At 39.6% G+C, this 14,915-nt stretch overlaps 1 protein-coding gene across 3 annotated transcripts in view; it reads right to left on the bottom strand.

Annotated features, from left to right (window-relative positions):
- rasef (RAS and EF-hand domain containing) overlaps nucleotides 1-14,915 on the bottom strand; it is a 109,236-nt gene that overhangs the window by 11,980 nt on the left and 82,341 nt on the right. The window lies entirely within an intron of this gene.

The raw sequence follows: 14,915 nt of genomic DNA, 5'->3' as shown, positions 1-14,915 counted from the left end.
TCTCTCTCTCTCTCTCTCTCTCTCTCTCTCTCTCTCTCTCTCTCTCTGTCTCTCTGTGGCAGCGAGACAAGGCAGGCACACCTGGGCTTAAGTCAAGCACACCCACACCTCGAGGCGACTCCACCCCTGGACCAAGCTCCACTCCTGGAATCCGGCCAAGTCTGTCGAAACCCCCATCCATGGAGATACCACATCCACCGAGTATGTCCAGTATAAAGATTTATAAATAACTGATATAATAGGTAGTGATTTTTCACTATGTTAATCTTTGCAAGAGAGCAATGAGTTGTGTTTTCTAAATCACCTCCAGTAAAATGAAACCTTGCATTTGAAGGTCTCAATCATAAATGTTTCATAGCACCTTTACTTTTGAAAACTCATGCATGTGCACAGGTCCTCGGAGTCTGCTGGCTATGAACAATAAATCTGATGGCCAGAAATCACAGTTTGCGTTAGAAATCTCTGTTTGCTTATGATTGACTTAACTCTGCATCAAAGGCAAAAAAAATAATTTTAATCTAGGGTTACTTGAAAAGTCTAATGGTTGTGTGGTAATGAAAAGTCTCTAGGGTCAAGGCTTGTATTCATATATTTTAAGGGGTTTGAATTTGAATTCTCAATTATTTTTTTACAGCTTTTTATGCATCATACTCTTTCCCTCACCTTTTCAGCTGCAGGTTTGCGGACTCCCCTGGCTGTCCCAGGCCCGTACCCTGGTGCATTTGGGATGCTGCCCCATGCAGCAGGGATGAACGGGGAGCTGGCAGGTGCAGCTGGGGCTGCAGCCTATGCTGCAGGACTGCACAACATGTCACCTCAGATGAGTGTTGCTGCTGCAGCTGCTGTGGCTGCATATGGCCGTTCTCCCATGGTGAGTGGAAAAAGATGACTTGTAATTTTATAAAAATAATAAATAATTATCAAAATAGAGGCTATGCAAAGGATCAAAGCAACACAAGCAGTTAGTCATATGTAAGATGTTTAATCAAGGTGTCTTTGACCCATAACAACAGAAATATTAAGGCTGCAAGTGAAAATAAATCTCTAAAATTATTACTCTCCTTCAAGACAATATATAGGAGAACCTCTTTTGGCAGGAACTCTAGGTATCAGGTTTGCACATCTGGACGATCTAGTTTTTATCCCCTTTTTCTTTGTAAAACTTTTTAAGCTCTGTGAAGTTGCATGGTGGATGTGGGTGAACAGAACAGAGTGAATTTTCAAGTCATGCCTTCTGCTTCTGCTGCCTTCATATGAGTGTTTTCAGCAGTGGCTTCCTCTTTGCAGTTCTCCCTGAGGCACCTGGGCAACAGTTGTTGTATGCACAGTGCTCACAACTCAGCCATGAAACCCTGTAACCCGCTCCAGGCAGATTTACAGCCGTACTACAGTTTATTCTTTTCAATTTTTTTAAATGATTGACCTTACGCTGCTCTGAGAAAATATTCCGTGTCTGAGTTTTTCTTCATTTGTACTTTTCAGTAACTCTTAAGCAGATTGATTTGTCTCCTCATAGTGTTGCTTTTGCAAGGAAAAAAAAGGTTGCATCAGCTCAGACAGTTGTATGTCCAGATATTTAAATTAAAATTTCTTGTCACGCCCTGATTAAACACATCATCTCCATTGAACCTGGCAATTATTCTGTTGATCAACATTGAAAAATCTGAATTACTTCTACTATAATTAAAAAATCAGGAAGTTAAAGGGTGTGAATACTATTTATAAACACTGTAGATTTTTCAAGTGTCAATAGTTGCACAGCTGTATTTCTCCCTTCTGTGTGATAGTATTTATACAGTGGGTGTGCTGGTGTGCATTATGCTCAATCACCTCATCACTCTTGGCTGTATTTGCATAGTGTTCATTACACTGTTTAAATAGATTTAGTAGACTCACAGCTGTGTCTGTGTCTGAGCAACACATGATAGAAACTCAGGTTGTGTACTCACTAGCTGTGTGTGTGTGTGTGTGTGTGTGTGTGTGTGTGTGTGTGTGTGTGTGTGTGTGTGTGTGTCTAGGTCTAGGCACAAGTACTGACAGCTCTGCCTCTGTGTGTTTGCTCACTCTTAAACTCGTCATTCAGATTCGGAGGGTGTGTGTGCTCCAGTGTGTCTGTTTGCTTTGTGCTCATGAGTGTTTGTGTTCCACAGGTTACTATTGACCTGAGTGCATTTGTGCATTTTGACAATACCCATGGGTGTATGTTTGCTCATAAATTGTCTTTTCTCTTCTCAAGGTTGGTTTTGATCCTCATCCTCACATGCGAGTTCCTGGAATGCCTCCCAGTCTGACCGGAATCCCTGGCGGCAAACCGTAAGTGTGTTTGTGGCTGCTCATGTCTTATAGGACTGATTGCCCGAATTGCCCCACTGAACAACTGATATGTTCTAGAAAAACTTCCTCTCTAAAAAATTACCATTTTCTTACCTTCTGTCTTTATTTTGTCTTCCTCTTTCATCTTTGCCATCCTATTTAACCTCCTATCAACCCTCTTTGTATCATCAGTGCATATTCATTTCACGTGGCAGCTGATGGACAGATGCAACCAGTACCGTTCCCCCCGGATGCTCTTGTGGGCCCAGGGATTCCTCGCCACGCCCGTCAGATCAACACACTGAACCACGGAGAGGTGGTGTGTGCCGTTACCATCAGTAACCCCACCCGACACGTTTACACAGGAGGGAAGGGTTGCGTCAAGGTTTGGGACATTAGTCACCCAGGAAACAAGAGCCCCGTGTCGCAACTCGACTGTCTGGTGAGTGAGCTGGTGGAGCTAGTTTACATTACAAAATGTCTTTTTTGAGTTACAAAGGTGTGTGTTGTATTCACTGGTTATCAAAACTAGAATTTCTGCATTCATTGTGCATGTCTAAAAAGCAGAGTTCCCACCGTCATGCAGTTCCTGGAAAAGTTATGAAATTCCAAAAAGGTTTTCAGGCGGCGAAATGTTATGAAAATGACAAAGTTTTGAATATACATTGTTTTGGGTTTTTTTAAAAATATGTTCATAAAAATCCCAAAACGTGTCTAACATTAGGTGAAATATGTTGCATTTAAAATCTAGTGCTGTGCTGCATGACAGTTGATTCGATCTTCAGTTATCTGTTCTCCAAAAAGAGGCATGGCCTTAATGTTTTGCCAAGTACCCGAGTGTGCCGGTCTGTTCTTTTGGCATATGAAGGTGGTTGACAGCAGAAAAGTCTAATTTGCATGTAAAGATAGCAAGTGCTAGCAGTTTGCTTATTCACAAAGCCTGGGAAGTGCGTATTTTTAGTCCTACCCTTTTGAAAATACTTAAAGTCATGGTAATGGGGTAAAATATTATGGAAAAGTTATGTAGAAGTTTTGAAAATGTATTGGTAAAAATGTGTGGGAACTTTGTAAAAAGAGAAATGAAAGATATTTATGTATTATATAGTATTGTATATATGCAAAAAATGTGATGTACTTTGCTCTACCACATCAGAACCGAGACAACTACATCCGCTCCTGTCGCCTCCTCCCTGATGGTCGGACACTGATTGTGGGAGGTGAGGCGAGCACGCTGTCAATCTGGGATTTGGCCACACCCACTCCCAGGATTAAGGCAGAGTTAACATCATCAGCACCAGCATGTTACGCTCTGGCCATCAGCCCGGACTCCAAGGTCTGCTTCTCCTGCTGCAGCGATGGAAACATCGCGGTCTGGGATTTACACAACCAGACGCTTGTTAGGTAAGACAGATCTTGGTGTGTGTACACAGACAAAAAGAACCTGGAGAGTTTGCCTATTTTCAGAGTTTTTCCTAACCACCTGTTAGTCACAGTATTCATCTTCCTTAATCAGTGGACTCTCAGCCCCGGCTGATTTTACCTTTATGATTATGGGTAGAATATCTAGCAAAAGTGCTGCAAGACAGGCTGCTGATGAGCAGTAATAAAGGGGCTTCACATTTTGGTCTGTGATGCATATCAACTGCCCAGGCAACCTCTGAAGCCGAGTGGTGTCAATGTTTAAACATTTCTGTCTTTATCTAACTCAGAATGTATGTGTGTATCCTGCAGGCAGTTCCAGGGCCACACAGATGGAGCCAGCTGTATTGACATCTCGAATGACGGCACTAAGCTATGGACCGGAGGCCTCGATAACACTGTGCGCTCCTGGGATCTCAGAGAGGGACGGCAGCTGCAGCAGCATGACTTTACATCACAGGTTCACGCTCATATTGGCATTTAATGACTTTTTCAAAACTATGAGTTAGAGGGGGTATTCCAGGTAAGACCAAGTTAAATTTGAGCAGGTATTCAAATGTAATACTATCTGTCTCCTCTGTCCAGATCTTCTCTCTTGGCTACTGTCCAACAGGAGAGTGGCTCGCTGTGGGAATGGAAAGCAGCAATGTTGAGGTCCTTCATGTCACCAAGCCTGATAAATATCAGCTTCATCTTCATGAGAGCTGTGTTCTCTCCCTGCAGTTTGCCTACTGTGGTAAGCAACCGGTTGTCTTTGTTTTGGTCGACTTAGGCCGCCTTTCAATCATTGATGAGTGCCTTTTTTGTAGTTAAATACCCTTTAAAGTAAGTAATTTAAATGGGTGCCAGGATTTTGTTCTACCTCAGTGGGTTGCTTTTGGTAACTTGATTTTTTATTGGATAGGACAGCATAGAGGTAGACAAGAAAACTGTTTTTTCTAATCTGTACGCCCTGCTTTAGTCTCATCCCTTTTTGCTCTGTGCCCTGATGATAGTTGAGCAAGCTTCTGCAGAAACCTCGGTTAACTTTCACCGTTAGCCCGAAAAGGATCAAGGCTAATGTTGCTTTGATTATATTATTTCCATAAGCCTAAGTGCCACCTTGAAGTACCCAGTGTAACTTCCTTAAAGAGAGACTAATGTTAGGTCAGAGCCATGAAGTTCTTTACTCAGTCTCTAGTTCTCCAATTGATTGATGAATGATTCATATCTGGAGAATGATATCATAGTCTAAACTGTGTTTCACCCCGTTATTGCTTATTGTGGGTTTGTTTGTGCATTTTTCTCTACCCAGGTAAATGGTTTGTGAGCACAGGAAAGGATAACTTGCTGAATGCATGGAGAACACCCTACGGAGCCAGCATATTCCAGGTTGGTACAGCAAATCACTACATTTGTTATCAGTGCTGCCACGATTAGTTGATTAATTCAGAAGATGATCAACAGAAAATAAATTGGTATACCTTATATAATCAAGTAATTGTTTTAGTAAAAGTAAAAAAGCCAAACATTTATTGGTTTCATGCTTCTTAAATGTGAGAATTTGATGTTTTTATTTGTCACCTCAGGCTGTAGGAAACAACGTAGGGCATATTTCTCTATTTTCTTTATTTGCAAAATGATTATTCAAGATTTATCAATAATGGAAATAATCATTTATTTCAACCCATATCATTACATTACATAGTGACATAGCTATAAGTACTTCCACCAGCACAGCACCGCATCAATGCAATATGAGTCTTGAGATCTCAAAATTGTTATAGTGTTGTTCCTAAAAAATAATGACACTTGAAAGTTGCAAACATTCTTGCTGCTTGAATATGCAATGAAATATTGCTTTTATTGTGGAAATGCATCCTGTCTCATTTGCTACATCAGCATGAATCTCTGTGACAACATCATCAAACAGGTTATGAAAGCTTCTGTCTTATTAATCATTCAGCACTATTGACTGGATGAGAGCACCAGACATAAATTGTATTTTTAAGAGCATCGTTTTAAAGCTTTAAGTGTCTCACACACACAGAAACAGTGATAGTTTCATTTTCTTTCTTTTTGTGTAACTAACGTTTTCCCTATTCTCTGTCTCCATCTTTCTCCTCAGTCGAAAGAATCATCCTCAGTGTTAAGCTGTGACATATCTGTGGACGACAAATACATTGTCACTGGTTCAGGGGACAAGAAGGCCACTGTTTACGAGGTCATCTACTAAAACTATGAAAAGGAAGCAAGGACATTTGTTCTTTCCCACACACCTGATATGTCTCTAGACATTTTTAAGTGGGGCCAGAAATTGCGAGTGACCTTGATGGCACGTTCTTTTTTTCTGTTACATCTGCTGAGGAGACACAGAAAGGAGACAACATTTTACATGCACAAATCTGCTGTGCCTGTATGCGTGACTCCATATCAGCTGGGAATTAACTGGAGCAGCTAGATGTTGAATGGAAGGAGGAGAGAAACTTAATGAATGTTCTCGTTTCTACTGCTTTCTGCTAAGGACTGCGCTGGGATCAGTTACAGGGACCAGACAATGACTGAAACCAAAGGTGGGCCACGGCATTGGTTTTGACTGGGACCAGCTTTTCTGGAGAAGAATACACTGAAACTTAAAATTTGACACTTGAGTTGGTGTCATGACGAGGGGCAGAGACCCTCGAATGATCACACAAACTAGACGATGAAACGTGAAAAGACAATGCAGACAGAAAAAGGACAACCTGGACAGAAACGGACAAAATAATGGAGAGATGGAGGAGGACAGTGAATGAGGAATATGTTGGTTTGTATTTTGTTGCAGACAGACGACGCTCACAGCCTGTTGCTCTCTTAGCTCAGACTCTCTGACCTTAGAACCTCAGCTTGCTGTTCTTATACGCCTACACTGTCTGAAAAGTACCTTTTCTGTCTTAACAGTAAGTCCTATCCTCACTAAACTGCACTGTAGTGGAAGCTGGCCACCTACACGCTTAGCACACACACACAAAATGACAGTTTAAACACACCGAAGGCCATGTTGAGGTGTCTAGCATCACGCTATTGTTGATTTCTGCAATGGGTTAGCTAAGTACATTTTCAGAATTTCCATCCATTTCAGACACTACCCGAAAGTATTCACATACTTTGGAGAAAAATTTGTATACCACACCAAATAATCTTCCAGGGCAGGAAGAACTTTTCTCTCTTTTCTCCGGTTTTCATGTAATCCAGCTCAGAAGACTAATTAGTGGAAACCTGAAGAAAAGAAAAGAAATAAGTCTCAAATTCCACTGATCTATCTTTTTAGTGTTCCTGTTTTAACAGATTTTTTTCTCCCCTAATATTTTTTCACATAGCTCTCCTCCACAAGCAACACAAGCTTTCATACTGTATTTTTCTTCTTGTTAAAAGAACAGTTAACCCTAAAATCAAAAGTACATATTTTTCCTCTAAGCTGTAGTGCAAATTGTCAGTCTAAATTGTTTCGGTGTGAGTTGCAGAGTGTTGGACGAATCTGCCGTAGAGTTTGTGGTGCTCAAAGCATTAGGAAATGCATTTATGAATCTCAACAGCAATGTCTCTTTTAAGAAATCAAGACCAGGATACTCAAAATAATCAACAGACCTTGTGAGCAGTTTCATTTAGGAACTATTTTCTCTCTATCAAACTCCACCCGTGATGCGTATCACCACGGACAACAAAGTGTGCTGTTAGCTCACCTAGCACCACTGAGCTGGCTAACGTCACAGCCTAGCTGAGGAGGATGCCGTTAATGTTTACATCTTGCAGGATGCTGTTCAGTAGAAAGAAAGTAGCTCCCAAATGAAACTACTCACAACAAAGTTTATATAAGTTATAAGGTTCCATTAAATTGGAGATAAGTCTGACATCACTCTGGCCGATTTCTCCAACACTTGGCAACTCACACCAAAACAGTATAGATTGATAAAAAGCACTACAGGTGGCGCACCCCTTTAACTTTTAGTCTGTATGGTCTGTACTTGAGCCACAGTGCACTTCTACTCATACTGTTACAGAACTATTGACCCCAAAAAAATTCACTACTACATATTGATAGTCAGTCAGTTGAATATAACATCAGATTTAAGAATAGCCTCTTCAGTATGATCTTGTTGAAGTCAAAACATCACCCTGCTGTTAGTTTTAATGCAGTTCATTCGCTTGTTGTCTCTCTTAAAGTGAATTCATTGGTTGAAGTCGTAAAGATTAAAAGGAATAGTCTTAAATTAAAAATTTCCCCCGTTATTTGAAATAAACAACCCTGTGGTTGCTGTTTTCACTGCTGTAAATTCACCCTGCCCCACTACCTTCATTACTTGTTAAAACACACGTCTTACTGTATGGATGTTTAATCACGCCTCCTAAACAGGGACCAGCTATACTATCAAAAAGACCATCTTGACAAGTAAATTAACCTTCTGTTCAAACAACTGGAAAGTCCTTTCTACCATATTCATTAAACAAACAAAAGAAAAGAGAATAGCCTTTTTTAAAAATTTAAATACCATCACTTGTGTCTGAGAATATTCTTGAATATGGGACACTTGTGAAATTGCCTTGAAAAGTACAATTGTGCCATGCTGTTGTCTTTTCACTTTCCAGAGATTTACAGGCAAGATTAAATTACTTGTTAAGATTATAGAAAAAAGGTGCAGTTGTACTTCAGCTTCAGGAAGGTTTTGGTGTCAGCCATGTTAAACTCATTAATTTCACCTTGTGCTTAGTTTTTTGTTTTGTTTTTTAATCTATTTTGGTCTGTTGAATGTTTGTAAAAATGTATATATCTGTTTTTTTCTTACAGGACATGCTTTAGAAATAACAAACTGTTTTTGTACGTCTTTTACATTGAAAAGAAACGTTTAATCAGGAGAAATACTAAATGGTCTTAATGCTAGTTAATCTAAAATGATTGAAATATCTAGACAATAAATGTGTTTTTTTGTATAACAGAGTTGTCTTTGACTTTCTGTGTTGGGGTGAGAACACAGGATTTCAATGACTACATTTACATGCACACTAATATGCAACAATTACTCCAAATATGACAATATTCTGTATTTGATACGAGTCACGTAAACAGCATATTCTGCTTGGAACTAAGCCTTATTCTGAATGTAACATTTTCAGATTAAGACGGGATATGCCAATGTTATTCAGGTTTTAGGTGCATTCTTTGGACATGTACACAGCACATTTGAAATATGCCTCTAAACTGGGGGTTTTACCGCAGTAGACAACGCTCTGCCTCGTGCCTGTTTACGGTCGGCTCCGTGACTTATTAAGGCTGTGTTGTAACAAACAAACATACTCAACAGTTTGCAAGGTTGGGGTGGAGAGGCATGGAGAGGTGGTTGGAGTAACAAAAGAGGAGTCTTTTATTGTCTGGTCGAACAAGTCTGCGTCTGGTAGGAAACTGAAAAAATCCTATTTTGCTGCAAAGAAGCTAAACTGCCTAAAGGGCTCCAGCTGTTCCCCTTTTTTATATTTTGATGTGATAAACGACATCCTATGGCACATTAATCGCAGTATGCACGGCTGCATGTAAACAGAAATATTAGTGGAAAGTTTGTTTTCATTAGCCATGTCAACAGCTTAGTGAGACTATTGTCTTTTTTCAGGATAAGGGCAAAAAAATGAATATTTTGTGCATGTTAACATGGTAACTGAAAATATTTTGGATTCATAACTGATAATTGCAATAGATCAGCCTTGCAAACAAAAGTGAGTTCAGATTCCAGACGTAAATAAAACATAGATGGTGAAAGGTAACTAAAGCCTTATCCTTCCTCATGGTTTCTATGCCAAATTATATATTAGTGAAACATCTCAGTTGCCAGCAGAGAGTACTGTACAGAGCTGAACTTATTACAGTGTCAAATCAGTTTTGCAGCCTGTTTTATTGTTAATGGAGTTGACTCACACAGGTCTGCACCTCGCTGTGTGTGCCATTTCAATGAGAAGTTCCTTTGGTTTCTTCTCTATCAACACGGCCTTGAATCTTGTTTGCTTTTTAAAACGTAAACAGCCTTTGTCACTTTGAAGGTTAGCTGCTGGAACAAGCTGAAGTGATCCAGACAACACAGCATCATGTAAGTTATGTCTGTTTTTTCACACTTGAATTTTAGTAGCTCTTCCACCATCTTTCTCCAGTACAAATGTATGGGATAACAGAAAAGGTTGCATTTGTGTTGTGTACGTGACGTGTATAATTCCTGCATGACTGGATTAACACCTTGAATATGAGATTAACAACACGCGGTGAAGATGGTGATTCAGGGCTGACATGTACCTGAATGGGATCGAGCCTTTGCAGGTATCGGTGTGAGTGTGGCTCCACTTGACACAGCAAGTGACTGTGAATGATTTCTGCTTGTGTGGGCAACTGAGAGGCTCCAGCTGTATGTGTAGTGGTTTTTCTGCTACTGTAACATGACCGTTAAAGCTGCAGTTGGTAACTTGTATGAAAACAACTTTGGGTCATACAGTATTTGCTGAAACTGTCACTATATTCTGAAACAAGTACAAGACAGATAGTCTGGGTTAAAAATCACGTCCCACCTCCTCTACTTAGTACCTCTGATGGCAATCGCTCGAACTGAGGAGTCTTAAACTCATGTCCGTCACTGTTCATGAACTGCGATCAAACTCAGACTAGGCAGCGCTCATCAAATATGAATAAACAAATGTTAAATTTTGGTTGGAATGAAAAACGGGTCGACAGTATTGTCAATATCTAACAACATTAAAATATACGTTATGTGGATGCTAAACATTCTGACATTTTGCAGATGTCTGTTCTCCATACCTTATGACTAAATGCTTTAAGCCACGTAAAGATGATGTTAACACGAGACGTTTGGAAGATGCCATTTTGGTTATTTAATAACAGCTTAATATCTACAAAATATCAACATCATCTGTCGTCAACGCTCTATGTCAAATTAATGTTGGCATTAGATGTCCTGACAATGAATTTCACCTGACATCACAACCTACATTCAATCGGATAACATCCGATGTAGTTGGTGGGCAGCAGGGTTATTGATCAGCGTTGCGTAGTTTGACAGTTCGACTGCAGTTCATTGGCAGTGATTGAAATGACTGACAGCTGTTTTAGAGACTCATTGGCTCTGATTGGTTGTTTTTCATTTGCATGCTGTAGGTTCATTAGATGAGCTACAAGTGAACAGAGGTGGCAAAATAATGTTTTTTTCACAGATTATCTGTCTCATTTAATGCTGTGTGAATATAGTGATAGTTTCAGCAAATATGACAAAAGTTATTTTTTATAAAAGTTACTAACTGTAGCACTAGGAAATGGGTGCAGTAGCACCAAAACTACTTGGTTAGTTTAAAAAAAAAAAAGATCCTGGTGTGGGTTAAAAATAAGAATGTTTGTAACAAATTTAACGTAACGTAGTATGTCACTTGACATAAGACACATATGTGACATACTATGTAACGTAAAAGTTTTGGGTTTTTTTTAAATAATGATGTTGTCTGTTGGTTTCAAATGGGACACAAACACTTCTCTCCTAGGTTAAAGTCCTGTGAGTTAGACCCCATGAATCCACTCTAACCTTAGGACCCAGCAGACTTAGTCACTCTTTATACTAGTCACCTGACTTCCTCCTCTCCTCACGTCATCATCATTATGGTCACTGTAGGTCACTATATAGATAGATAATTATCCTGTTGGAGGAAATTAAATTCACAGCCTGTACACTCATAGAAAAATTAAGTCCTAAAAACAGAACCACAAGGAGCACAATACAATACAAGTCATGCTGTGGCACTGCATTTTGTTTATTCTGTGGAAACACATGACCAGTCTCCATTGTTTTCCAGCTCTTAGGTCCAGCTCCAGCCTCTTGTGGTCCTGAATTGCATGAAGTGGGTAAAGACAGAGAATGAAGAAGCTGGGTGGTCCACTTGACCAAATGGGGATGTTTCAGTCTGCAGGAAACAGAAGTTACCAGTGAGTTTTGGTGTTTTGTTTGATTTTTTTTTTTTGGGGGGGGGGTTGCCTATGTGGTATTGATATGGAGGTATAGATAGTAGCAGAACAGAGCAGCTGTTCAAATCAACTTTGTGTTAAATAACTAAGCCCAATCCCCTGCTTAATACTAACACCCACAACAAACAGACTAGCTCTCTCTCTCTCCCCTGATGCAAACTGTAAATCTGATTAATTACTGTGAATATATAATTCTCTGTCTATCCCCTGCTGTCATACACACACATGCACACACACTGTCGTACAGTACGAGGTGATTATGTGGCAATTACAGCAGTCACAGTGACAAAATGAAAGCTGATCCTTAGAGGAAAAAAATGGAGAAAATGTCACTCCAAGTTTTTGGTCTATCCAGAGATTTCTGAGCTCTGAATCACAGCGTTCTCTTTTGATCATCACCGCTGCTGCCTCTCTCCGATACACAGACGGATTATTCCCCCTAAATCTCCCAAATCCCTAATCCTATTTATCTCAACGCCACACAAAAAAGGTGCTCTCTTCCCACTGCTCAGCTTATGTGTACAGTACGGATGTGAGTGTACTTGTATTTCTACATTTATGAGGACCGGTTCAGGACATGAGTTAGTGCTCACTTTGAAAATGCTCTGTTTTAGGATTTAAGGCCTTAAGTTTTCATATAGAGGCAGAATCTAGATTTATGCTGCTTCTAGTTATTTAATATTTGGGATCCAGACACATACCAAAATACAAAAGATTCTGTGATAAAGCCTGTATATGTATATATGGTATATGGGGGATTTATTTCTTATTACTGTCAGAGATAACGCCTTAATTGTGATGTGATTAATGTTGGTATATAACATATTTTTCTTAAATTGCGTTTAACGCTGGCCAACATTCCTGTCTTTAATAGGCTGTATTTGGCTGAGTTTCCAAGAGTGATGATACTGGTATCATATGAAACTAGAAGACCTGAGGAATCCCGCATCATCAAGATATCTGAATGAAAATGGTTTCTATCGTAACCCATGAGTCTCCTCTCTAAAGACATGCCAACTTTATGTTAGTCCCATGCAGATTTTTGATTTCATTTGATTCCTAATCCAGAAAATCTGGTAATGTTATCTGTCAATATGGACTTCAAAACTGTCTTGAAATGCAAAATAATGAAGTTGAAAATGTGTTTTTAAAAAAAGCCAGCTAATTGCATTTTGCTATTGAAATTCTTTGATTAATCACTATACTCATTAAACACATACACTCAACACTAAAGTTCTGTAAGCAACATTCAGAGCATTAATACAACAGAAAGAAACAATTCAAGATATCGTAAGTCACTGCATCCTGAGCAAAGAATGAAGTCACAGCTGAGTATGTTAGTGCATGCGTGTATCCCATTGTGGTTACTGCTGATATCAAGCCCAACCTCTGGTTACCCCCAGGTTAACACTGTTAGCTCTCTCAGCACTGTTGCAGTTGTTAGTGTTGTTTTTGGAGTAAGCACCATTGGCTGCTAGCCATTGACTATCACCTCTATGTTGAGATTAGATGAGAGTAGAAAGTCTCATTGTCCCCGAGGGGCAATTTGGTTTGCAGCAGTAGTCAACACAACCAAAATCATACACAGCATTGTAAAATAATACAATAAATCCATATAAATACATATAAAAACCCAACTGCTAATGGGTCAAAAGACCTCTGACCTTGATAGCAGGAGCTAAAACTCTACATGAATAGGGTAATGGCAGTCTGCCAGGATGGCCTTTGCCTCTGGTTAGCTCTAACTTCACATCGTTGAACTTAACCTTTAAACTAGAACTTGATAACTGAGTGCAGACAACTCATACACTTTAAATTTCAAACAGAACCTCTTTAAAGATTGATTATTTGTTGTCGTTTTTTCAACTCAACGTTGTTTCCAATCAGAATTGAATGACTTTTGCAATCTGAAGCAGCAGAACGAGCCGTAAACACATATTATGAGATAAAGGCTATCATATTAGCAAATAGTTTTCAATTTACAGTCTAACAGAGTGTGTTTCTGGCCACCTTTTAACTCTGTTTTGGTCTCCACCAGCTGCTAAATGCTCTTCAATATATGTTCACCTGCTAGTCACTAACTGTAATTGGGTTTCTGTCCTAATGTAGCACAAATTTCAACCAAATTTGAAGGAAATCAGCAAAAGGAAATGTGAATTTGTGCACTTTTCCATTTTCTACTTTCATGTGAATTTTGAGTGTTGGCACAACTCATAGCAGTGAAAGTCACCCAAAACAATAATGTTGTGGTCAGGAAAATCAAAAAGGAAACTACATAAAGCTCAGAGAAACTGTAGAGTCAGGTGCATCAATACAAGCAACCCCTTTTACATCACACATAATTATTGGATCAATTCTTACCAGAATGCTATTGATTTGTGCATCTTCAACTTGATAAATGACAATATACTCTTGCCAACCTATAATTGTGGTCTCCAATTATCTAAAGTTATTACTTAGATTATTCCAGTTTATTCTAGCTGTATTTAAACTTCAGATGTATCATGCTATTTTTTGATCAATCTAAATAACAGTGAAGCTTAACCGTCATGTAATGCGTAAATTTTTCTTCACTCAGTTTGTACATATACAGCAGAACAGTGAAGCACCCAAATTAAATTGAATTCATACAAATACACGCCAGGGGACAATGGGGGTGCAGCTGCTGCCATTGTGAATAGAACTAGGCCTTTAAAACCATTACATCCTGTTATGCTGTCTTCAAGTCTCTTCCTCCTCTTTTCCTTTCTCCTTTTTTTCTCTAGTCCTCCTCTCAGCCTCATTCCCTCCTCCCTCTGTTTCTTCCAAAGCCTTAGTCTACCAAGATGCTTTCCCTTTTCTCATTTTTCTCTTTTTGTCCCTCCAGGCCCCACACTCCCTCCTTCCTTCATCTTTCTCTTTGTTTTCTGCAAGTACCTGGTTATCTTTTATTTGGTAAACCGATTTTCTCTCCTCTCCTCTCTGGAAATGTACCCTCTTTCCTCTCCTCTATCTCCCCTGAGCTTATTTGCTTTTATTCCCATCTTTTCCTCCCCCATTTTTTTGCCCTAACCTCCCCAGGTAGCCCACTGTGCTTTGCACCTGCATGTGTGTCTGTCTGTGTGTGTGTGTGTGTGTGTGTGTGTGTGTGTGTGTGTGTGTGTGTGTGTGTGTGTGTGTGTGT

The sequence above is a fragment of the Plectropomus leopardus genome, chromosome 6 (assembly GCF_008729295.1).
Source record: "Plectropomus leopardus isolate mb chromosome 6, YSFRI_Pleo_2.0, whole genome shotgun sequence".
Classification (NCBI taxonomy): Eukaryota; Metazoa; Chordata; class Actinopteri; order Perciformes; family Serranidae; genus Plectropomus; species Plectropomus leopardus.
Note: the sequence above shows the minus strand (reverse complement) of the source record. Positions and strands in the feature narration are given on the sequence as shown.